Here is a 26,403-nt window from a genome sequence, read left to right as displayed (position 1 = left end):
GCTTCACAATAAAATCCTCTTCTTTACAAAAAGTTGTGCTTTCAATTGTTTCATAGCACCCAATTTTGTTAGGATCGCCTTCATTGACTCTTGTTGGATCATTCACTCTTTGAATTGTAATATTGTTCAACTGCCCGAGTCTTTCCATTTCCAAATCTTGGATCTTCTTATTTTCTTCTATCGAGGGTTCGACATAGACACCCTTCCCTTTGTCTTTAGGATCAACAGTTGTAATAGGTTTGGCAGTTGACGAACTTGATCCTCCTTCCCCAATACATATCCCTTCTTCTGTTGAAACTTAGATAAGTCTACTTCGACATTTAGAGCAGATGTTGTAGTTAAAGAAGTTGTCATCATTGGCTTCATAGGTAAGGAAGTAGGAATCTGGGTAAAGATCAACTTCCCAACAACTTTCCATTTTTGTCCCCCTTTATCCTTTGACGAACCAACTCCTTTTCTATCCCTTGTGACACGTTCACAATTGGGCGAGGAGCATTTTTTGGGAGCCAAAGGACCAAATCAAGAATTGGTGCCAAATCAGTCTTGAAGAATTATTCCACAGAAGAAACCATTGAGGAAATTTGTTCTTGGGAAATCAAAGTTGTTAGGGTAAAATCAAACTTCGATAGCGTCTCATTAAACCAAGTGAGATACTTGTTAATGTTATTAAACACCTTCATATTTGCTTCTTTCTTAAGGTTCATTTCATCAGTGTAGCCTTTTTTGAAAGAAGCAATATCTTCTATAAGTTTAATAGTGGCTCCAATCATAACATTAATCTTGACTATAATTGCTCACAAAACGTATCAAGCTTCTTGACCTCTTTGGAAAAAATCATTGAATTCATTAGACTTTGAATCAATCTAGACTTTGAAAGTATTTCACCATCTTTTCAAATTGCTTATGTCACTCATAAGCAACATCCTATAATTTCTCGATTTCATGATTGAAAGTTCGGGAATGAGTAGCCAAACGTTCATCCATACCATTAATAACACCATAAACCAAAGTCCTAGTTTGTGATTCTATAGACTTTAACAATAATTCAACTTCCTCACCACTAAAAGTAGATTTCCTAGCACTATCATTCAATAATTGAAGAATGGAATTGAGTTTTGAGTTGAGAATCTTGTACTGTTTACCAGAAATGATGGCATTACCATCAAAAAATTTCTTTATGATTGAGGTCCAGTTCAAAAAATCCAACCATTTCATCTTCGCCCTCTTCTTCATGAATCTGCATATATCGTTCTATGGATTGTGAAGAGAACATCATAGTGATTTTCTCATTCATAAATCCTTGAAATGTTGGTGAAATAGATGGAACTGATGTAGGTGGAATGCTGGATGTTTGTGGTGTATAAGAAGGTGGTGGTGGTGGAACAACTAAAGTTTCAATTGTTGATGTTGGACTCCTTTCACCCATGGCAATGTTTGAGTCCTTATTAGATAAGTTCTAAGGGATGTTTGAAGTTCTACCCTCCTCCATATTGGACTCGGAAATAGAAAACTCGGTTCGTGTGAATGTTGTCTTCTCAGGGAGCGAAGTGATAATCGGTTCACTAGAATTGATGTTTATATCCGCATCAGATACATGCACAGTGACATCGGGAATACTTATCTATTTGAAATGCGATTCAACATTAGTATCCTTCCTAGGTGAAACATTAAAAGTGTGACCGTCATTGCGAAATAAATCAACTTTTATGTCTTCACTGTCTCTATCCGCCTCAAATGTTTTTGATGGAGATGAATCTTTGGTAACAAACTCTTCAACATTTAAAGCCCTAATCTTCTTCATTCTTTTCAAGACATCAATAGTTTTTCGTTTCTTGATTTCTTCCTCAGTAACTTCACGAATAACTACACCAGAAGACGTTGACTTTTTCTTTAACTTCTTGGATTTCCTGACAATAACCTCAGGAATAGAAATCTCCTTAACACCTTTGTTAACAGCTTGTTCAACATCCTTCTCAGAACCACTTACAAAAAACTTTTCAGGAATAGGTTTGGTAACCTTCTTAGATACCCCTATCCTAGACTTCTTAGAAACATTTTTCATTGAAACTTCTTTCTCAACTGCTTTAGGTTTTGTTGTTGACTTCTTCTTTCTACCATGTGAATCTTTGGAAGTTCCCTTTGTAGCTTTAAAAGTGACATTTTTAGGAATTGCACATGTAGAAGTTGAATCCATAGAAGATTTCATTGTATCAAGAGCTTATTGGTAGGAGATACCACATTAAGAATGGCATCCGAAGTACAACCAACAGTAGGAAACATGATCGGATCTTCAGTTGTTGATTTGGGAATATGTAGCTGTGAGAATGTGGCAATCTCACTATCTTCCGGTATTGGAACACTTTCCTAGCTAGAGACTTCATGTAAGATCAAACTCCAAAATCGAGTACTGGACACCTCTATCGACTTCTTATAATTCTTGATTAATGAAGCAACTTCAACCCAAATTAATGAAGCATAATCCACATTTAATCTATAGTAGAGAATAACCATAAAAGCGTAGAATCTGAGTTTTGCCTTATTGAGACCAAAACTTCTACCAGTTAGATATCGAAGCGTTATTCCAAAGAAGAAATTACAAACTATAGGAAGACTCAACTTCTTGAAATTGGTTATAAGTGAAAGAGAAGGTTGATACCGCATCTTGTTAAACATTCGCAGCACATGTGAACTCATAACCTCCTCGAACGGACCTTCAGACAATAGTTTGAGAATTTAGGCAAACTGCTTCTTATTAAACCTCTTCGTCTTCTGTGATTCAAACTAAAATGTGATAATTTCCGTTGATTTGTTGTACATACAAATTGAAGCAACAAGAGACATTGACTTTATCGGATTAGCAAAAGAGGTAGTGAATGCATGTGTAAGTACATAATCACTCATAACTTGAACAAGCATCTGCAATTCTTCGAGATATTCTTTGATCAACGTATTAAACCAAAGATTTTTGCATTAAACTTTCATGTTTGGTTGGGAAAATTCATCATCATTTGTGTTGAATTGATAAACAATAGTGTTTCTAGTAGACATGATGGTGGAAAGAATTTTTTGAATTTGATCGCAAATTAAGTTTAGGGCTCTTTGTGTGAATGTCGAGAATAAGAAAAAGAAATCTGAATGATCACGTCCACTTTTGTAACCGGAATCAAACTCAAATTTAAATCATGTTCCAACAAGCCAATTCCATGTGTAAAGTAGCTAACTGAACCATCATTGCCCTGTACCGCTATGTGTAAAAGTAATGAACACTTTTTCTTGAGCCATGAGAAATCACTGGAATGTCACATCCAACAGATACTTTGTCATTCCTAAAAGAATTGAACCGTAACCAAACTTCATTAGGAACCAAATACTAGACTTCGTCAGTTAAGGTTGGGCCTCATTCACTTATGGGAATGATAAATGAAATCATTAGCCAGACTTTGTGAAACCTAGGTCTAAGTTTGTAATTCCCATAACCTTGAGGATTTCAGTGCTTTTGTCTACCAAAAGAAAAGAGAGAATCAAAATAAGAAAATTTTGGTCACTGTGATATCAAAGAAACTTTGATATAAAGAAGTAAGATCCGGGTAAAGATACTCTTCCTACAACATCAAGAGAGATATCAAAGTGCTTGTATGGTTTCTCATGAATTACAATCGATTACTTATTGACAAGTAATTAAGGGCCTCTTTTAACAAGCTTTTTGGTGGCTTCATTTTCATACAAATTCGCAACTTGACATAAGTGCGAATCGTTGTAAGAAAATACTTGTATGATCATTGTAATCGACAAAGGTAAGCTTTGGAAAAAATTTAAGTGGTTGAAGATCAAAGAAAATGTTCATACGGAAAACTCATTTCATAAGAAAATTAAAAATTTGGATTAGTTAGGAGTAAATGACTTGGGATTAGTGCCTTTCATAAAGATCACACCTAAGAAATAAAAATGAGATTTTGAACATTTGAAATGGTACAGTGAAACATAAGGTTTCATTAAAATCTTGAACAATAAATTGTTCAGAATCAATTCCTTAGGTTTAGGTTTGTCGGGTCTTACCCTCATCACGAAAAATGATTTATTATCATAAACACATAATTTTGACATACCTACATCCTAGTTGTTTTTTACTAGAAATGGCTTGGGATATGTGTCTTTGTGTGCGCAAGTATAAGAACTTTAGGGTGAAAAAGATTGGTTACGAAAATCCATTGTACCTCCACGAATAAATGTGACCAAGCAGTCATCTCTTAACTCAAATTAAGAAGAGAAAGGTAGCTCTTGGACTATTGTTAATATAGCTTATTAGGAATAAATTTTTAGATAAAAAATTCATTAAGGCTTTGTAAACAATGTGTCATTGAGGCTTTTGTTAACATGCTGCAACATGCTTCTAGGGATACTTATTTAGTATATGAGTTGCGAATGATATATGTTCCCTTTTTAAACTTTGCTTTAGCATGCTTATGAGCAACATATTATTACAATGGACTTCCCAATCGTAGAAATAAAGAAAAATATTGCTGTATTTTTTATTTTTAGAAATGAAAAAACAAAAATACTGATTTTTCTTTTTGATTTTTAACTTTTAGAAAGAAAAGACAAAAATAAGGAAAATCTTTTTGGATTTTTGAATTTTAAAAAGAAAAGGCAAAAATAAAGAAAATCTTTTTGGGTTTTTGAATTTTAGGAAGAAAAGATAGAAATAAAGAATTTTTTTAAATAACAAAAGTAAAAATAAGGATATCACCAGCATTAGTCATTCGTTATTGATAACGAATAGTTGCCAAGAGTACTATCGCTTCCCATTTGCTATCATCTCACAAATCAATAAGATCCTCATTCTCTCTTGCATCACATAAGCGTAAGTTTCCCATTTGGTTTCACTTCTCATAAGCATAAGCTTCCCATTCGCTATTGCTTCCCATTCGTTATTACTTCGATCAGTCCATCACTACTGTTTACTAATTGTCAACATTTGTTGAACAATTCAGAGCAAATGTCGAAAATGAAGTGGGTTGAAGCGCTGAATGTGAACAGTAACCTCTGAATCAAATTATGTCAATAACGAATATTAGTCCAAAACTTCATAATTCAAATCTAAGAAAAAATAGGTAGAGATAGGAACATAACAAGCTTCCATCATTCACAACTCATTTAAAATTCTCAAAAGTGACTTTTCATCAAGTGGTTTTGTATAATTATCAGTCAATTAGCCTGTTTTTTTAACAAAATGAACTTCAATATTGTCATTGTCAACATTATCTTCGATGAAATGGTATCGAAGTGCATTATGTTTTGTTTTGCAATGCTAAAATGGATTATGACAAATGCGAATTCTGCTTTGAGAATCACAATATAATGGAATTTTCTTCATGTTAATCGCATAGTCATGTAATTGAATTCGGATCCAAATCACTTGAGAAGTGCAGGCCGCATCAGCAATGTATTCAGCCTCAACTATGGATATCGACACACATGTATGCCTTTTCGATTGCCAATTCACAAGCTTCCCGTAGAGAAATTGACATCCTCCAATAGTACTCTTGCGATCCAATTGTCAACCTCCTAGATCAGCATCAAAAAATGCTTGAATAAAGAATCATGTGTTTGATGGATACCACAATCTAAGAGTCAGAGTTCGATGTAGATATTGAAAAATATTCTTAACAGCACTGAGATGAGGTTCCCTGGGATTCTTTTGGTACCTGGCACAATTACAAATCAAAAAAATAATATTAGGTCGATTTGTAGTTAAGTACAATAACGAACCGATCATGCTTTAATATATCTTTAAATATTTGGTTGGCTTATCTAACGATGGACTTAAGCAAGTGTCGACTGCCATGGGAACCTTCATGTTTGAGCAATTCTTTATTCCGAAGCGTTCAAACAGATTTCACGTATATATTTCTTGATTAATAAAGATTTTTTTCCCTGCTTTGATGAATATTCAGTCTGAAGAAATTATTGATCTTCCCCATAATGTTCATTTCAGATTGAATTTTCGTTACATCTTCAAATTCCTTTGAAAACGAAGGGTCAGTAGAACGAAATATTATGTTATCAACATAAATTTGAACAACCGGTAGATGATTCCTTACGTTCTTTCTAAATAGAGTGGAATCAACTGATCATTGCTTAAATTTAGTGATTTTCATAAAATTGATTAGCATAGCATACCAAGCACGAGGTGCTTGTTTTAAAGCAGAAACTACTCAACATAAATCATTTCTTCAAGTTCACCATTGAGAAATGCACGCTTTACATCCATTTGATAGACATAAAAATTCTTGTAAGTTGTATAAGTAATAAAAATTCGTATGACCTCTAGTCTTGCGACAAGGGCAAAGCTTTCATCGTAATCAATTCCCTCTTGTTGAGAATAACCTTTAATGAATAATCTTGCTTTATTGTGAAACAAATTACCTTATTTGTCCATTTTATATGTAAATACCCTTTTAAAACCAATTATCGAATCATTTTTAGGTTTAAGAATTAGCATCCAAATTTTGTTTCTCTCAAATTCAACCAACTTGGATTGCGTTGAAACAACCCAATCGGGATGTTCTAATGCATTGTTGACTATTTTTTGTTCGATTTTTGAAATAAAAAAATGGCCATGCAATATTCTTGATGAAAATTAAGAACCTCTTTCCTAGCTCTAACATGTGCTCATGTTAAAATACCGAAATTAGGATCACCAAAAATTGTTCTTTAGGATGATCCCTATTCCATTTTTCCATAGGAGAAAATGATGGATCAAACTCCAAATATGCATCTTCAAATGTTTCTTCATCTTCATACAATTCATCTGCAATGGAAATATTATCATTAACATCATGATTTTCATTCCCTAGAGCATCATTATCATTGTCATTATTTGTTTCACTTGGCTCCCCCTCAACCAATGGATTCTCTGTTTTTTGCTCCCCTTCAACACCATCATGCGAACGTAATCACTCCCCCTTGACTTGAGATTGAAAAGTCAAGTGTTACCCCTCCAATTGACCAGATGTCGAAGTATAAGCTTTCTTTTGAGCTTCCGTTTTGGAAATTGTTTCTTTAGAAACATATTTTTCTTCTATGTATTTCAATTGAAAATCATGATGTTAATGGGAATATTTGTGTTCTCCTTTTTATTGTTTAAATCATTAGGTAAAGACTTATCACCATTTTTCTTTTATTTTCCTTTGTCATTAGGCTTAGCTCTTTTCACAACCCAAACTCTATTTGTGTTCTTTTTATTTTCTTTGGGAAAAGATTTTTACTCTTTTGACGTTGAAAAACTTTGAACCTTTGATTCAAATCATTTTCCACAACATTTTGGTTAGAGTAAAAACGTTCATCAGTTACTTTTTCGTATCTTCTTTTAACAACTCATTCATTTTTGGATCAACATTTTCCCTATTTCCTATTGTAACGAAAACCTGATTGGGAAGTCCTTTAATGAATGTTGGATAAAGAACTGAATTTTGTTCTATAAAATTTTTCCCTTTAATCTTTCAAATTTTTTGTGAATTCCTTTGTGTCCTAAGATACATGAGCTTCAACAACTCGTGGAATTTCTTTTTCTTAAGAATCATCATCGCTATCACTTTCATTGTTCGTCATGTCCTCGACAATAACTGATTCTTCAGAATTATCAGCTTTGGTTGTCGAAGATGAATCATTTTTTAACTTCGTTGTTGGCTCAACATTTTCTTTGCCTTTAGTCAACGAAGTGACATTAATATCAGACAATTTTGAGCAATCAACGCATTTTTCTTCCTCAATTTCAATGATATTGTTAGATTTGTCTTCGATATCAACAAAATTTTGTTGAGTACTTTACGTCAAATTCTCAGTTTTGTTCAGAATTTTCATTTGTTCATTTTTGTGAAGGTATCACTCATAATATCAACTAATTCATCAACATTCAAACAATCATCAATATTTATACCACCATATGCATACAAATCATTAGGAACATTATCATAATCAACTACTTTACTTTCGCAACCAAAAGTAGTTTCGTCCACTAATTTACTATCTATATAGGACGACTACTCATATATCAATCAAGCCGTTTCCTACTCTTGATTTCCTACAACAAAATCCACTTCATCAAGGATCACTTGGTAGCTTCTTCCATTAGGCTTTGCTGGTAGGATCCTTGGGTTTTTCTTCTCAGATTTTAGGCACTCCACCTTCATGTTCCCTTCTTCTTCGCACGTGAAGCAAGCTTTTCCTTTTGTTGGGCAGTTTGTAGAGATATGCCCTGACTTCTTGCATTTGTAGCAGACAACACAATCGCCAGAATACCTCTTATTGCACTGGTCGCAGCACTTCTCTTCCTAATTGCTTCTAGACTCATTTCTTGACTTTAAATACTTCTTATTCTTCCATTTGTTGTTGTTGTTGCTTCCCTTTGATCTACTATTCTCAACTACTTTAGCTTTTTTGGCTGTCCTTTTCTTCATAATCCCTTCAATAGACTTTGCAGCCCAGACGGTCATCTCAAATGTATGTGCCTACTTAACTGGCATAGTGTACTCCGAAGGTAGCCCCTTGGAATACCTGTCAATCTTGGTCAGTTCGTCCAGAACAACTTGTAGGGAGAACTCCATTTTATCAGTGAAGACATTGGTTTATTCATCCATTGACATGCTTCACTTACTCAAAGTAAGGAATTGATTCTCCAATTCCAACATTTTCTCATCTGAACAGAACTTCCTCTTGAAATGGGTCAAAAATTCGTCCCATGTCAGCTATAGTGGCTTGTTGCGGCTCATAATTTCCTTAACGTGTTCCACTAAATAAGTGTTGTGTCCTTGAACTGCTTCACAGTGTAGGCGATTTGTAGCTTGCCTGTGCATCCACATGTTATGAAGGTCAACTCCGTCTCTAATATCCAATCCATGAATTCCACAGGATCTTCCTTTCCGTTAAATGATGATGGCTTGCAAGTCATGAATTCCTTATACTTGTAGTAGCCTTTGGGTTCATCACTTCTTTGGACCTATATTTTCTTTGGTCCCTGATAACTTTCCAAGTCATCATTGTTTCCTTCTTGGACCATTAGGGCATGCGAAGGAATCGATCCATTGTTGAATTGCTCAAAAAATACTCCCTTATTGATCACATGTTCTCCTCTTCTAGCATTAGCTAGTTCTTGAGCTAATAGCTCCCTAAACTCACGTCGTTGCTAATCAAGCATTTATTTCATCATTTCCCGAGCATCATTCATCAGGATTTGAACAACAACTGCTCCGGCATTTTGAGGTGCTAGACCTCCTTCGTTATTGATGACTCTACCGGTCCTTGTGATTTTCATGACGTTCTATACACCCAAGTAGGAATTTAGCATACCATTACGATAATACAGGTAGGGAAGATTTAGATGTGAAATCCTCCTTATTACTCTGAAAAGTTATATGCTAGTTCAAATACCGTAATCAAACGTTTAGAAATATGAACACATAAAATTTCCTAATACTGGTTTGGCAACAAACTTTAACTTTCTGTAGTAATTAGCAATCTCGGTAAATCCCTAAGGCATGTTATGCATACCATTTAGCACATATAAGGCGTTTCTAAAATCTAAAGTATGCTAATACATAATATAGCAATTAGGTTATTTAACCTTCGTAATGCTATATATATTAAATTCTTATTTAGCACTTAATATTATTTAAGGCTTAAACCCTAAAATATCCTAGTGCTTATGTCTATTCAGGTATACAACCTAAACTATCCTAAACACACACCTCACCATCATTGCTTAACCTCTAAGTTTAAGTCTAGCAATCCTACAAATTCCTAATTCTCTTAAACTAATGCTCTCATACTAACTGTGATATCCTAGAATTTTTAGAACCAATAAAAAAATTTCTTTATACTTTTAAATGCATTTATTTATATTTTTGGAAAATCTCAGTACAAAAGATCATTTTGATTACAAAAGTTTGTTTCATAAATGTTAAACCCTCAGGATGTCATAATCAATTAAGATACATAAGTTACAATGTAAGACCTGACGATCCTAAATACTATTGTGGGTTGTCTATTAATCACTTAGTGTCCTAATCAAGTTCTAGTAGCTTAATTCTTGATAGATGTGATACATATAAACTGAGTGGGTCAGGTTGAGGAAACCTGGTGAGATACATAGGGATTTCAGTCCCACGATATTGTTATGATGATATTCTTTAATTATTAGACCCATAAAACCAATCACTACCATATTAAATCCATATTAGCTTATATACGAACATATCTATTCCTACCGATCCTCAAAGATCCTAGTCCAAGATTATTAGGGATATATTATCTCGTCTGATGAACTGTTAAAAGATTGATTGCACAACTAGGGGCTTCCATTTCCGGTGTAAGTCATAAAGGCTTATGGGCCGTCAAAGTATTTGATGAATAAGGTTTTTCCAATTCATATAAGTCTATGAGTAATGATATCACACTAGCAACGTATATCACAAGAACGTCTAGAATGATAAAGTGTTGTCACCTACTTTGTGGTATGACCAAACATACTGCTAACAGTCTCCCGATCAGAACCCACCATTTCTGGTCATCTTTTACGAAGCTATCATATATCAACACTTGATAGTGTCACGGAACAGAATTTTACTCTCCATTCGTAGGTTATGCACATTCTCCTATTGAAACTACCTAATATGAACTTAATTGAACTAGGTATCTTCCAGAAGTCTATTTTATCCCTAGACTAGATTACAGTGTCTGGAACCAACTTTTATAAATGATTAATAATACCAAATACTCTTATAGAATATATATATATATATATATATATATATATATATATATATATATATATATATATTAACTAATACTTTTATTAAATCATGTTCATGAAAGGGACTATGCAATCATTTGATTTAGGTGGGTGATTGGTGATCTGGGCAAAGCTTCGCCTAACACCTCAGGTATTTCTGAGACCTAAGTAATATTAATATACAGTTTGTAACACTTGTTCCAAATATCATTTTTTTTTAAGTTTTTAGGGTTTTGCACTGGGACTCGACGAGGTGGGGAGCCCGACTCGACAAGTAGATATCAATATTGGACTTGGGACTTAGGGTATACTCGACGAGTTGGAAGGCCCAACTCAACGAGTAGACACTGTAAAGGAAAACCCTAATTTTCTTGGGTTTGCACCCTATTTAAGGAACTTATGGCTCATTTTTGGCCTCTCTCATCGTCCTAACTGTCCAAAGAGAAACCTTATCCATGCTTTTGTGCCTTCTTGAGTGTGAGTGTGAGCTTTGGAGAGTGAAACTTGTGCTTTATGGAAGGAAACTTGAAGATTGAAGACATTCAAGTGAGGAGAGGGCCTTAGATCCGGCATCTACTTGGTGTTAGCATCCTTTTGGAGGTTAAAAGTTGCTATCTTGGTCTCTATTTGCTTAGATCTCATCTTATGGAAGTATATGGTCACTTTTGGTGCAAATTGGTGTCATACTCAGATTTGGACGTGTCATGAGGATATGGTTCCAGATCTAGACACCTCTAGGTCTTCACGGACAGAAAGTGGATCACTTAATCTAGTCTAGGCCCTTCTCTATGCCCTAAACGTTGTATGAGACTTGGTTTTAGTGTTTTAGCCTCTTGAGGCCTTGCATGCATGTAAAGTTTGCAACTTTATGTGGTATTTCAGTCCTAAAGGACTGGATCTATAGTTTGGGGCTTTGGATTTGAATGGAAGGACGGATTATGTTAGGACAAGGGAAAAATCAACGAGTTGCCCCGGCAACTCGGCGAGTTGGATCAGGTTTTCCTGTTTTCGGTTTGCAGAGTAAACTCAGCGAGTTGATAAGATAACTCAGTGAGTTGGATCGAGTTCTTCTCGTTTTCGGTCTGACGAGTAACTCAGTAAGTTGATAAGATAAATTGGCGAGTTGTTCGGGTTTTTCCCCGGTTTTCTAAACACTAAAGGAACTCGACGAGTTGTTAGATGCACTTGACGATTTGGGTCAACATGGACTGTTGACCTTGACCGTTGACTATTGACTTTGACCATGGTTGACCAAGTTAGACTATTAAGGGTTTGAAGGGTTGAGTTGCCTACTAAGGAGTTGTTTATGATTAGGGAGTTGGCAGAACGGATACTCGGAGCTTGGACCTATTCAGCTACAGTTTGCATTTGAGGTGAGTATTCTGACCATACCAATGGGTCTAAGGCACCAAGGCCGGCCCATTTTATGATATGCGGATTATTGATGTAGGGGTTCCCATGGCATTTGATGTAAGACCTTGGAGGGTTTCCATGGCATCCTAGTATATATATATATATATATATATATATATATATATATATATATATATATATATATATATATATATATATATATATATATATGCATGTTTAGCTTGTATCATATTTTCTTAGTTAGTGAAGACCATACGGGGTTCCCATGGCGGGAAGTTAAGACCATGTGGGGGTTCCAGTGACATTAGGTATAAGACCTTGGAGGGTTTCCATGGCATCCTAATATGTTGTATGCATGGCTTATATGGTTTATGTAGCTTTTATAGCTAATATGGATTATGTGATTACGTGGATTGTGTGGGGTATGCTCTGGAGAACTCACTAAGCATTAGCTTATAGTTTGTTGGTTTGTTTTAGGTACTTCTGAGCCTAAGGGAAAGGGCAAGTCCTGATGGTGCGACATGCACTCTCTCAGGTGTTTTTATGGGACACTCTGATATTTGAAATAAAAATGTCGATGTTATGAATTTGAAAACAATTGTTCTTGAGATTTTGTGGTTTATTGGAAATGCTTTGATAATTTAAAAATGAAAATTTTCTTTGGAAAAATTGGGTTGTTATAGAGTTTTAATATAGTGATCCTGGTGACTAATAGTGGTATAGATTCCTCATTAATCTCAATGTTAACATCAAGATCTATCAAGTAAGGATCAGTTAGGCAGGAAAGTTGGGAGGCAGAACCAATTCAGCATATAACCAAGCCAACGCGACCATTCTAGACACCTCTCTCATAAGCGGTTCGATCAATATAATGACACAAAATTTCTGATAAATCTTATTTATAGTTCATAATAACGACTTATGAATATAAATATAAGTTACACTGAAAGGATTAGAGTATAGCTTAACTTTCAAAGGTTCTTCCTGACAAAAGTTAGGAAATTGCACCGGCAGAGCTTTTACTCGCTAGCTACTACTACTTGAGGGGTTGCAGGGCTTCCCCGAAGACTAAAACTAAGGAAAAAGAGACTAGAACTGAAGGAAATTGAGAGAGAATGATAGACTATGTGCGGGGGAATGAATGAGGCTTGGCCTCCTATTTATAGTCGTTTTGGGGTCTGCGGCGTGAAAAGGGGTGCACGCCATGCATTTTATGGTGACGTCTCCCCAACCACTTTGTTTCATGTGTCAGGCTCTCCGTGGTCCGTGTTTTACCCATGTAGAAGAGCACGTCGCGCAACGTGCGGGGCGCAAAACACGGATTTCGTAAATTCCATATCTTCTTCATACGAACTTCGTTTTCAATGTTCTTTATATCCTCAGAAATAATCGATGAGATCTACAACTTTCCTTTAGACTCCATCAACTAATTCTTAATTTATTTTTCGTTCCTAATCTTATAAGATTTAATGATTTTCCTAAGATTGTAACTTTCTCATACGAACTCCGATTTTTGTGTTCCTTTTACCAAAATTCCTATCTTAAAGTGTACTATGAAATTCATTTTGGTGACTTTACCCAAAATACAACCATTCTCATCATACCTTTTTACGTCACACGTTCCTTGTGCGTGACTGACTTTTATATATTATAAAAATCATATCTAATTCATACGGAGTCATATTTCTACGAAATTTATATTTTCGAAAGCGGGACGACGTGTAATTTCAAAATTATATATATATATATATATATATATATATATATATATATATATATATATATATATATATATATATATATATATATATATATATGGCACACATATTTTTATGATTTTCGAACGATTCAACTAATTTTTCTTATTTTTCCAAAATATGAAACTTGTATTATAGAGTTTGTAGTGTGCCCGACTATAGATTATTCTATTCAAGGATTTTAATTCTACTAAATTTTACTTATGTGTATGTTGAATTTGCGGGTGTTACAGGTGCCCTCGCCATAAATAGTCAACACTCCCCCACTTAGGTCACGAATCGTCACTAACTGCTTTTAACATTCAATTAGTGCTCCGAACCGGCTCAGCAAATCCATCCCCGTAATCACACAAATATCTCCCATCGCAATATGGATGAGATCAGTCGGAAATCCAACACCGAAAATCTCTAATACACAATCCCGATAAATCTCCGATGCTAAAATCGTGCTATAATCAACTATAGCGACCCTCAATGGTCGATCTAGGGCCTCAAGAGCACAACTAAAAACTCTATAAAAAGATGTCGACAGAAAAGACCAATGCGCACCCAAGTCAAACAACACCAAAGCAGGTACAAAATTCACAAGGAAAGTATATAACAGAATAACAACATAATCATAAACAAAATAATTCAATGGCGATATAAATAAACACATAATAGCAACGACATTAGGTGCTGCTTTGGACTCCTCTGCAATGAGCTGAAAAGCTCGAACCCAAGCCTTTAGGGCTTCGGCCTTTCCAAATGCCCATCAGTGATGCGTAGGGTCACAGAAGCAGGAGTCGGAACCAACTTCGACGCAAGAAGTGGACACTCGGCTTTCACATGGCTCACCTGGTTGCAGGTAAAACAGACTCGTAAACCCTTCGTGCACTCCTTCGTGGTGTGCCCCTACTTGCCACATAAGTATCCTACCATCCCCAACCTACACGGATCCGTATGACCATTAACGCACTTGCGGCAATTGCGGCTCCTCTAACCTTCGATCCTAGAATAAACGGGCTTTACCTGCTTAGCTGCTGGCTGTGACTGGACTGGCCTCATAGCTCTCCTAGGAATTTTTCAGGAGCTCTATGATATCCTTCTTGAGCATACTCAAGTATTGGGTCATCCGTGCCTGCTTAGTGGACGTGTACTTAGGGCAAAACAGAACTCTCTTATGAAACATCCTAGTGATCTTAGTCACTGTCTATGTCATCTATCGAAGCGACAGGTACTCCTGATCCATCCGCTCCCTGTCCACCAAGGGAACATACTCCTCTCAAAATATATAAACAAATCGTTTCCATATCACTGGGGCCCACTTGCATGTGTGTAGCCAATAGTCATAAACTTTTACGAATCATTAGTTGTAGGTTCAGCACAAAGCGAACCCTCAGATCATCCAGAAAAAGGTAGCTATAAAAGCATCCCTTAACATCAACGATCCACCTCATGGCCACAATCAGGTCCTAGACCCCATCGAAGTATGGGTCTTCGTGTTGTTGAACTCCCGGTACTACATTGAATTGCCCACATGTGGTCTCGCGGCGACAACAACTGTGGTGGTCGTAGCAGCAGCAACCTCATTGACAGCGACATAGCGCTCATCAAATATCTTATTCATCGCGTTCTTGATAAACCCAAACACCTCCAAGATAGCCTCCCAAACCACCGTGACCACCTCAATGATCCTACAGATCTCATCATCACTGGTACCCCGCCTCTCTGGACCGCTAGATCCTGAACCTCGTTGAACACCAAACTGAAACACAAAAGGAAAAGTTTAAAACCTACTAGAAAGCATACAGACACTATAGATATCACAGGAAATCCCCTAGCACACTCAATATTCTTTCTAAATCGCATATGGATCCTGTGCTTTCGGTAGTACGGACCCATACTACCTTCCACATGTATCCGTAGTTGACTTAAACTTCATCTCAAGATCCAAATCTAGGGGTGGAAAATTGGGCCATCGTGTCGTGTTTTTGTATGACATGACACGACACGCAAGGTTTTATGTAACATGAAAACGACACGACATGATGTCGTATTTTTTTTTCAACTAACATGAAAAACGAACCAATTAAAAAACAACAAACATGACACGACATGACAAAGATAACATAAAATGACAATTAGTTTATTTAATTAACACTTAATCATACATTTCACGATAAACACGAAAAAGACGATATAAAAATGCTAAATCGTGTAAATTTTGTGTCGAATTTTGAACACGAACACGATACGACATCGAGTTTTTAACACTTGATGCGAACACGACACGAACACGAATTTGAATTTTAGTTTCGTCCTAATTTTGTTTCGTGTCGTGTATTTTTGTCATGCCGTGTCATCAATTGCACTCACACCTAAGTGCTCTAAAATGCTACATCTTAGATCTTAGGTACTCATCCTAGGCTCCTCATAGCCACAACTCTGCTTCATAGGAGTCTTTGCTAATCTCACTAATAACCTAACATATACCAACTGTACATAACTCAGATTTCATAAGCATTTGAATAAGAAATTACACCCCAAATCCACAACTAAACAAGGAACATGAAGCAAGGCTAAACCAAGCATTCTAAGGCTATACAACCCTAATTATGTACAACCATGCAGTATATACAAAGCAATCAACAATCTTAGTTTCAACTGAAGCAAGGTATCCACAAGAAATTTCCTAGGCTATAAGGCATCACATAAATCATACAACTCTATCTTAGAATTACTAAGGGATCCTTAGCCTACCATCTAGCATGTATTTATATTAGTTCAACAACATCAACTATTATACAACACATAACACATTTGTGGATACTTTGGGAGACCACTGCTTTGAGCTCCGGCTGACTATACACCATGCTTCCTCTGTTCCTTCATTGAAATTCATTCTTTTTGTCAAAAGGTTTTTATAAAACTTTCAGATATGTAGTTTGAGTCTAGAATCCCATAAGTATTCATCCATTTCTCTCAAACCAGGGCTCTAATACCAACTTGTAACAACCCAAAATTTTCAACGAAAATTTTCATTTTTAATATAGAAAACCTCAAGTGTAATAAAACCAAATCACATAAAATCCCATGTATGTCAAATACAATCATCCCTAATCAGAGTATCAAAAATGTGGTACTCATTAAAATATGTAGGTCGGAGTGTACATTTAAGCCTTCGTCTTCCTATGATCATTAGAAGTACCTAAAACACATGTAATCCACACCTATAAGAAGAAAGCTTAGCGAGTCCTTCCCAAAATATCCATACAACACAACATAATAAATAATTACGGGTTATCAATAACCCTATGGATTATCAACAATCTCAGTGTAGCATGCCCTATGGATTAAAAACACATTTCAAGTGTCACACCCTGAAAACCGAAGGCGGAAACATTTCCGGGGTTGACTCCACATTGAGTATCAAATCCAATGCACATAGTAAGTAAAGTAAAACAACCATTACATTATATATAGAAAAGTTTAGATTTGTTTCAAAAGTAAGTTGTACAATTGTGATACATAGTATATATAAACAAAACGAGACAAGTCTTCTATGCACACCGTCTTCGAACAAAAGGATCTTCGGGTACCTGTCTAATGCTGACCTGAGAATACAAGCGGTTTGAAAATCAGCATAACGCTGGTGAGTTCATATGCGATTTTGTTTTGTGAAAAATGTACAAGTTTCCTTTCCGTTTTCTGAAAATGTTACACACACCAAGAAAATCCCATATTTTCTTAAAAGGTTGGTTTCCCAAAACGTAATGTAAAGTTGTACACTGAAAAAATGTTTACTCTTATTAAATGTAAGTTATCTGGTTTGTTACACTTTTCTGGTTATGTACAAATGTTCCCAGGAAAATCCCATATTTTCCTGAATGTTGGTTACCAAATGTGAAAGATGTATTCTGAAAACCTGGTTATCTTGTGAAGTGTATTAGTTTTAACACGTATATAAAACTAATATTTACTAAGTAAGTTGATTACTTTATTCATTATTACTATTAAGTAAATTTCTGTTATCCTAATTGCGAGTTCCATAACCATACGATAGACTAGATATGGCAATAAGTAGTCCACATCACCTTATGACTTTCGTCACCCTTGAACCATTTCGGTTCGGCTGTAGCTAGTAGCCAGGTGTGGGGTAGTCAGCCCCGTATAGATCTATACACTCAAGTCACGCTCCCTATCTAAGAGATTCTGGTTACGGGGGCGGTCCTCCACTCGCATATCTCTGTGGAGTGTTCGCCGAGGACGTGTCTCCAATTATATAGGACTAACAAATAATACGATAATCCTCCACTCGCGTATCTCTGTGGAGTGTTACCGAGGACAAAACAGTGTATAAAGTTTTATGTTCAAAGGTTCTAAAGTTATGCTTTTTAACTGATAAAAATGTGGAAACCATTTGTGAAATAATAAACATAACAACTTATAACTAATTTCAAAAATAATGTCTATGATTACCCTGCAAGTTTCAAACGGTTATCGGTTGTGATTATCAGTATTAAAAGCATATAAGTCTTGAAACATACACATGTAAAACAAGTTTTAAGTACAAGTAATCCCTTGTACCTTGCTTGTATTCCCCCTGAAAACATTGAAAAACCATTGAAAAAGGGTAGGGGTATGAACTCACCAGACAAGAAGACACAACTGTTTTAGACACTAAACGTTGGTTCGGGGCTTGATTACATGCGAGGTTCCTATCTAATATGAAATAATATCCAAATGTATCTAATTAGATTTAAAAATACTAATTAGATGGAACATTACACTCCAATGAGCTAAAACACTTCAAAACGAGTGTTTGGAGTGACCCAGGTGACATCTACGGACGTGTAATGATGCGAGGGACTTGGGAATTGAGTTTACTCTTCAAGAGTAAACTCCTTATGGAGTTTTCGGCCATATACCCCATACATACATGAGTTCACGGCCGTGAACTCATGATTGGGTGATTTGGGGTGCTAAATGGCTTAAATGAACATGGGGAATGATGGAATGGATTTTTTTCTAAAGCCTTGGAATGGATTGTACTAGCATATATATCATTTATGGGAGTTCACGGCAGTAAACATGGAGTTTACGGCCGTAAAATCCCCCCAAGTTCAAACCAAAATTATTTTGTGAGGCTAGGACAATCACATGTGATTCTAACTAATTTCCAAGCCTTGGTATGAGTTTTGGGCATCATTTTACACATAAAGAGGAGTTTACGGCCCTAGAACTTGTCCTTGGGGTGTCATGGCCGTAACTCTCATTTGGAGGGTGTTTGTCATGTTTAAGGTCCCCAAACTATTTTTAGATGATTCTAGGATTTATTCCAAGGCTATTCGTATAGTTATATGACTTTTAAACATGTTTAAATGAGTTTACTCCCCATGTATGAGAATTTTACATCCCAATCATGCTCCTTGGCCGTAAACTCTTATTTGCTCCTCAAAATTCATGTTTAGGGAGTTATAAGTCCGGATTTGTAAGCCATAAGGTCGTATCTAAGTCCTAATGCTGGTTTGGAGGGGTTAAATTGCTCAAAAACCCATTTATTAAGTGTTTACGGACCAAGCATGCTCCTTGGCCGTAAACACATGTTCCAGGTCCAAATTGATAAATTAAACACGAATTTGAAGGCCTAAGAGGTTAAACAACAAGTTGGGGATGTTACCTCAAAGATTTGGAGCCTTAATTCAATGTTTTGGACCTTAAATCTTTGGTTGAGGAGAGAGGTTAGAGAGAGAGTAGTGAGATGAAGAAAAAGCTTCAAATGGAGGCTTAGGTCACTTTAAATAGTGATCGGGATTTGGACACACTGAAATTCTACCCGATACCGGCTTTAGACGGGGCTTTTGGTCGCACCCGACCAAGTTGTCGTAACCCGACATGGTCGATTCTAGAAATGTTCCGATCACTAATATGGGGGGTTAGAATGAGTTCTAATTGCACTAGGACACCCATTAAGTCATTTTAAATAATCTCTAATTTAATGACTTAATTAAATGGCTAAATCGGAAACGAATTTGAAAACGACGATTGGTTAATTGAAATGGATTACAAAAAGGGTTACAAGCAATGATACGAAATTTTGGGTTGTTACATTATCCCCCCATTAGAGGGAATTTCGTCTCGAAATTCAAAATTAAGATACAATACAAGATACAAATCATGGATCTGGAAAGAGATGCGGATACTTCTGTTTCATCGAGTCTTCACGCTCCCAAGTGAACTCCAGTCCCCGCTTGGCATTCCAGCGAACCTTCACTAACGGGATGCGGCTTTGCTTTTTACGTTTGACTTCTCGATCCATGATTTCGATCGGTTCCTGCACGAATTTGAGGTTTTCATTGATCTCGATCTCGTCTAAGGGAATCACTAGGGTTTCATCGGATAGGCACTTCTTGAGATTTGAAACATGGAAAACATGATGAATGTTACTGAGCTCATGGGGTAAATGAAGTTTATAGGCTACCGGACCGATCCTGGCGAGGATCTCGAAGGGTCCAATGTACCTCGGGTTAAGTTTCCCATGCTTTCCAAAGCGTACCGTGCCTTTACAGGGCGAGACTTTCAACAGGACACGGTCTCTGACCTGGAATTCCAGAGGTTTCCGACGGTTGTCAGCGTAACTCTTTTGGCGATCTCGTGAAGCTTTCAATCGTTCCCTGATTTGGATGATCTTCTCAGTGGTTTCGCGGATGATTTCAGAACCAGTGAGAGCACTGTCGGGGACTCGACTCTTGGCTAGCTGTGTGTCCCCCAACTCGGCCCAGCACAGAGGGGATCTGCACTTATGACCGTATAGGGCTTCAAACGCGGCAACCCTGATGCTGGTGTGGTAACTATTGTTGTACGAGAACTCGATCAAAGGTAGATGTGTGTCCCACGACTTTCCAAAATCAATGACACATGCTCTAAGCATGTCCTCCAGGGTTTGGATTGTTCTCTCACTTTGTCCATCGGTCTGAGGATGATACGTCGTGCTCATGTCTAGTTTGGTTCCAAGAGCCTTCTGGAGAGACTGCCAGAATCTGGAGGTAAACCTGCTATCTCGATCATAGATAATGGACGCAGGTACACCGTGCAGTCGGACTACCTCTTGGATGTAAATTCGCGCGAGTCTTTCCATCTTGAATGATTCTTTGATCGGGATAAAGTGAGCAGACTTTGTCAAACGATCGACAATTACCCAAATGGTGTCGTACCCATTCGGACACTTGGGTAGTTTGGTGATGAAATCCATGGTAATCATCTCCCATTTCCATTCGGGTATCTCGGGCTGCTGGAGCAGACCCAAGGGTTTCTGGTGCTCAACTTTAACCTTGACACAAGTTAGACACTTGCCCACGAACGTAGCTATCTCAACTTTCATGTTTGGCCACCAGTATTATTTCTTGAGATCCAGGTACATCTTGTCCGAACCTGGGTGAACAACGTATCTGGTCTTGTGCGCTTCCCCCATGACAATCTCCTTGAATCCTCCGGACTTTGGAATCCAGATTCGATCCATGAAGCAGTAGACTCCGTCACCTCTGATCTCAAGTTTCTTTTCCATTCCTCTCAAGGCTTCGATTGACACGTTCTCGGGTTTGAGGGCTTCTAACTGGGCTTTTGGTCGCACCCGACCAAGTTGCCGTAACCCAAAGTCATCACCAATTTAAATCAAGTATAACAACAATCAACAATTAAGACCCAGCTGGTCACATACATAACTACCACACATGTAAATGCAGTGAAAATGCTCACCTCGCAAAAAGCAGCTAACACGCAATATCTGACACGACGAAGACTGGTACTACAGAACACCCAACAACAATAATGAAGTACCTACTCAGTCAACATCCTCAAATAACTAGTTTGACCAAAAGTCAACTATGTTCAAAAGTAAACGCTCAAAGTTAACTTTAACAGATTTCCGCGTCATAGCTACCTATAGGCCACATCGTGGGCACTCCAAGGCAAAACATTCGGGCAATCTGACAACTCCCACACTGTGGCCATCCATTTTCCATGACGTGGCAATATCTTGACAGAATGATCATGGAAACACTAGTTACCACGTCGTGGCCACTAGGCACCAACAACTTAATAGATTAACCTGTTATTCCTCAATCCCAAAAGCTCTAAAGCTCAGATCCAGTTTCCCTCGTGGTGTTCATGGATAAAGTTTACAACATTATCCCTTAATTCATCCTATTAAGGCAAGATCAAACTTTCTAAGTTCTTATTGACAACACCAAGGTATGGATTCACTCTATAAGCCATGCAAGCCATCTTTCTAGCCAACCTTATGGTCTAGAAGCTAACAATGCACTCAAAGGTTCTGGAGCTCCCTCGAAACTCCAAGAATAAGAAGATTTGAGGACCAAAATCTCATAAAATGACCTAGAGCTGGATCTAGAAAAGTAATGAGCAAGGTAGAGACTTTTAACCTCCAATAAGTCAGAAATGAGATGAAGATGACGGAACTAATCTGAAACCACACTCACAAGTAACACCAAGGGCTCCTTCTTCCTTCAACCTTCACAACAATAAAGCTCAAACACTCAAAATATACAAACGAAGCCTAGGGTTTGGATGGGGTTCGATCTCAGAGACTGGATGTTGCCAAATGAGGCAAACCTAAGAGTTAGTGCCTTTAAATAGGGAACCAATCCTGAAATTAGGGTTTTAGGCCTAAAACGGCTGCTACGTCGTGGCAATCATAATTCCACATCGTGGCCTTTTGCAGATGCACATCCCAATTAACGATTACCACGCCGTGGCACTCCTAATGCCATTTCGTGGCCCAGGTTAATATAATAATCAAATAATAAATTGATTAAATCTCATAAATAAATACCTGGAAGTAGGATGTTACAAAAGAAAATGATTGATATAAAAGTGAATTCAATGAAGGGATATTCAGAGATTAAGACCAAGATCGTCAATGAATTGACGTGATTGATGACAATCATAAAATGGACGATAAGAGAAACCAAGTTTGTCAATTGCAAAGACTAAAACGATGCAACTTCGTTCATATAGGGGGGATGTTGAAACAAGGTAAAATGACATTTTCATAATCGAGGATTAGAGAATATGAGGTTCAAGCTATCCAAAGTTTCTTCCCCTAATATGTGCTTGAAGTCTTAATGTTTAGGTTGTTTTGACTTTGTAATAGTGGTTAGTATTATAAGTATATCTTATGTTATAGTATGAATTTGTACTCTATAATAGGGTAGGTCAGTTGTATTATCCTATGTTGAACTTTAACTTCCCCTTGATCCCATACATCGTTCTAATGTGGTATATCATGTCTTATAACTAACATTTTTCCTCATATATAAGAATTATAAGTGTTCTCCTAGTTTACTTATTGTTTTTCATATTTATCTTATATTCAAGTGTTCAAACATACATGTAATATCTGTGTTTCTGGGCTTGACATTAATGACAATGTAATAGTCTAGGTTAACCTTTGTAACCCATTTTGAAATAATAAGAATGTATTATTTGAGTATTATGTGGTTATTGATTAATTATGTGATTTAAATGGATTAACGAATAAAAATAAGCGATAAAGTAAAAATATTAGATAAGCCCGATTTCAATACATGAAGTTGTAGTGGTCGTTGCGAGGTTTTCGAATATATAAAGAAGGGAAAATGACTTACAAGCCCAACTAAGTTTCCAAACCGTTCAAAAAACCCCAATCATGTTTTGTTTGTTCAAAAAAAACCTAACAAACTTAACATTTTGTCTAAAAAGCCCAATTAAGTTAAACTTTGCTGAAAGTCAAATAAGAGAAACAAATGACGTGGCTCATTACCGTATCGGGAAAATGACTTGTTAGACCAACGAAGTTTCCAAAACGTTTAAAAAACTCCAATCATGTTTTGATTGTTCGAGAAAAAACCCAACCAACTTAAACAAAACAAAATTAGGATTTTTTGAACGGTTTGGAACTTAGTTGGACTTTTTAGACAAAAAGTTAAGTTCGTTGGGTTTTTTTGAACAGATAAAACATGATTGAGATTTTTTAACGGTTTGAAAACTTCGTTGGGCTTTTAAATCATTTTCCCTATAAAGAATGTCGAAATCCGAGTTATAACGAAGAAGTTATGACCTGTTAAAGTTTCCCGACAGAACCGACACGACACTGCTCGACATAAATAGTGAATTTATGTTAGAGCGATATTTAGCCTTAGTGATCTAAACGAAAGTCGTAGAATACGGTAAAATGAGAGCGTGCATATAAAGAACGTCGAAAGCTGACTTCGTATGAGGAAGTTATGATTTTTCTAAGTTCCGCCTTAACGGTATGCAGCCCGAAGTTCGGATTTGAGATCGAGTGATTTCTAGCTGAAACAATCTAAATGAGAATCGAAGATCTCCTCGATAGTAGTGCAACGGAAGAAAGACAGATGAATACAGACGTCAGATGAAGAAGTTATGAATTTCTAACGGAGTTTTCCTGTCCTTGCCTACTAAAAATAATATAATAAAAATAAAGTGAAAATTTGTCAACAGAGTCTAAACGAGAGTTGTAATACATAATCTCACCTACATGTGGATATAAAGAACGTCGAAAATGGAGTTCGTATACGAAAGTTATGAATTTCTGAAGTTCGAGGCATGCACCCCAAAGCAGGAACGCCCTGTGTTCATTGCAAGGCAACGTGTTCATTGCGAGGCCACGGATAAGCCACGTCGCTGCTGACCCGGAAGTCTTATCAGATAGGACTGGAACCCGCTCCTATGCACCGCGTTCTGAGGAACGCCCCGCGTACATAGAGTGAACGCCCTGTGTCCAGAGGGTCAGCCTCCCCCTATAAATAGAATGCAAGGTCTCTGGAATTTGTTGCTCATTTCTTCTTTCTCACTCCTTATTGCCTCGTTTTGCGTGCAATTTATACCCCCGAAGCCCCGTATCATCCCGAGGCCCGAAGCAAGTCCCGATGCTCCGAAGTTCCCAAGAAAATTATATTTTCAAGCCGAAACTCTATCCGCATGAAGCTTGTTTTTTTTTTTTTGGGAAAACATCCTGGTTTTATCGGAAACGATTGTTTTAAGAGACGAGGTGTTGTCCGATCATCGTCTTATCAAGTGAGTGTATATTCCTTTTCTTCTAACACATGGATACGAAGTATTCTCTACAAAATACGTGTTATGTGTTTGTATATTATTTGCTTATTTGAAATAATTATTGAATGAATGATTTGTACAGGTTTTAAGCTGTATATAAATGTATATATTTTTTATCTACTAATATGTTGGGTAGAACATGGGTAGACAGTTGTTGTGTGATGAAATAATATGATGAGAGGCATCGATGTGATTGTGATCTAGTCGTCCAGCAGAATATGGATGACGACCACAGACTTTTCTAGACAGTTCAGTGGAACGTTGGCAGGCTCATAACCTGTAGGTGTAGTGAACTTGGGTGTTCATTTGTTGTATTCTATCCCCCTCATGGTTGCCTTAGGAAATTCATTTTTGAGGAAACCCCTCTGCAGTAGTGTCCGTCCCGATGAAAATCCTGGATTATGTCCCTTGTAATAGTTGTTGTCATAGGGACGTAAAGTGAGGATAACGGGAATGGGTAATTGGGTTATTATTGGTTGGTGAAATTAAATATAATTATTTAGTGTGGGTTGAAAACCCTATATGCTCACCAGGCTCCCAAGCCTGACCAACTCAGTTTCTTTGTATTACATGTAGTGGCGCGAGAGCATAAGTTGGGGAACTTGTGAAGATGTTTTTGTTTATAGACCAGTAGTTGTATATAACTATGTAAGGTCTATGTTTTATTGTTTATGCTTTTGTGTCTGTATCAGAACAGGACGTCCCGAGTTTTGATATAAAATGAAAATACATTTCTTTGAGAAATGCTTTGATAAATCTTATTTTATCATGTAATGTTTTGGGGACAAAATCCGCAACTCTTTTAAATCAATGGATTTACTCTGAAATTATTTTAAAAGCATAAATGAAACCAGTCTTTTTCTGGCCGTGATTTTGGGGATGTCACAGTTGGTATCAGAGCATTAGTTTAAGCGAACTAGGAATTTGTAGGATTTCTATATTTAAACTTAGAATGCTAAGTGAAGATTGTGAGACGAGTGTCTGTTATATTTTAGACACGAGCACTAGTTTATTTTAGGAAAGTTGCCTAAAATGCTTTTATGTGCTAAATGTTATATGTTTTCCATATATGATATTATTTGTTCAAATCTATGGTTTATTTCCAACCGGATCTGGAGACCTTATGTGTTTAGGATTCTAAGTGTATGACTACGATATTAGAACTAACATGTAAACGTTTCAGCGTGATAAGGATTATTTAATTATCTATCATGATTGAGGATCTAGATTCACCTTATTTGGTGTGTAGATCAAAAATGGTAAGAACCAGAAATGGAATTGGAAATGTGAACGAAGACAGGAATCAACCACCTGTGGTTGAGCGGGTACCTGTTGTAGCAGCAGCACCTGAGCCAATAACAATGG

The sequence above is a fragment of the Lactuca sativa genome, chromosome 2 (genome assembly GCF_002870075.4).
Source record: "Lactuca sativa cultivar Salinas chromosome 2, Lsat_Salinas_v11, whole genome shotgun sequence".
Taxonomy (NCBI): Eukaryota; Viridiplantae; Streptophyta; class Magnoliopsida; order Asterales; family Asteraceae; genus Lactuca; species Lactuca sativa.
This window is presented reverse-complemented; position numbering follows the sequence as displayed.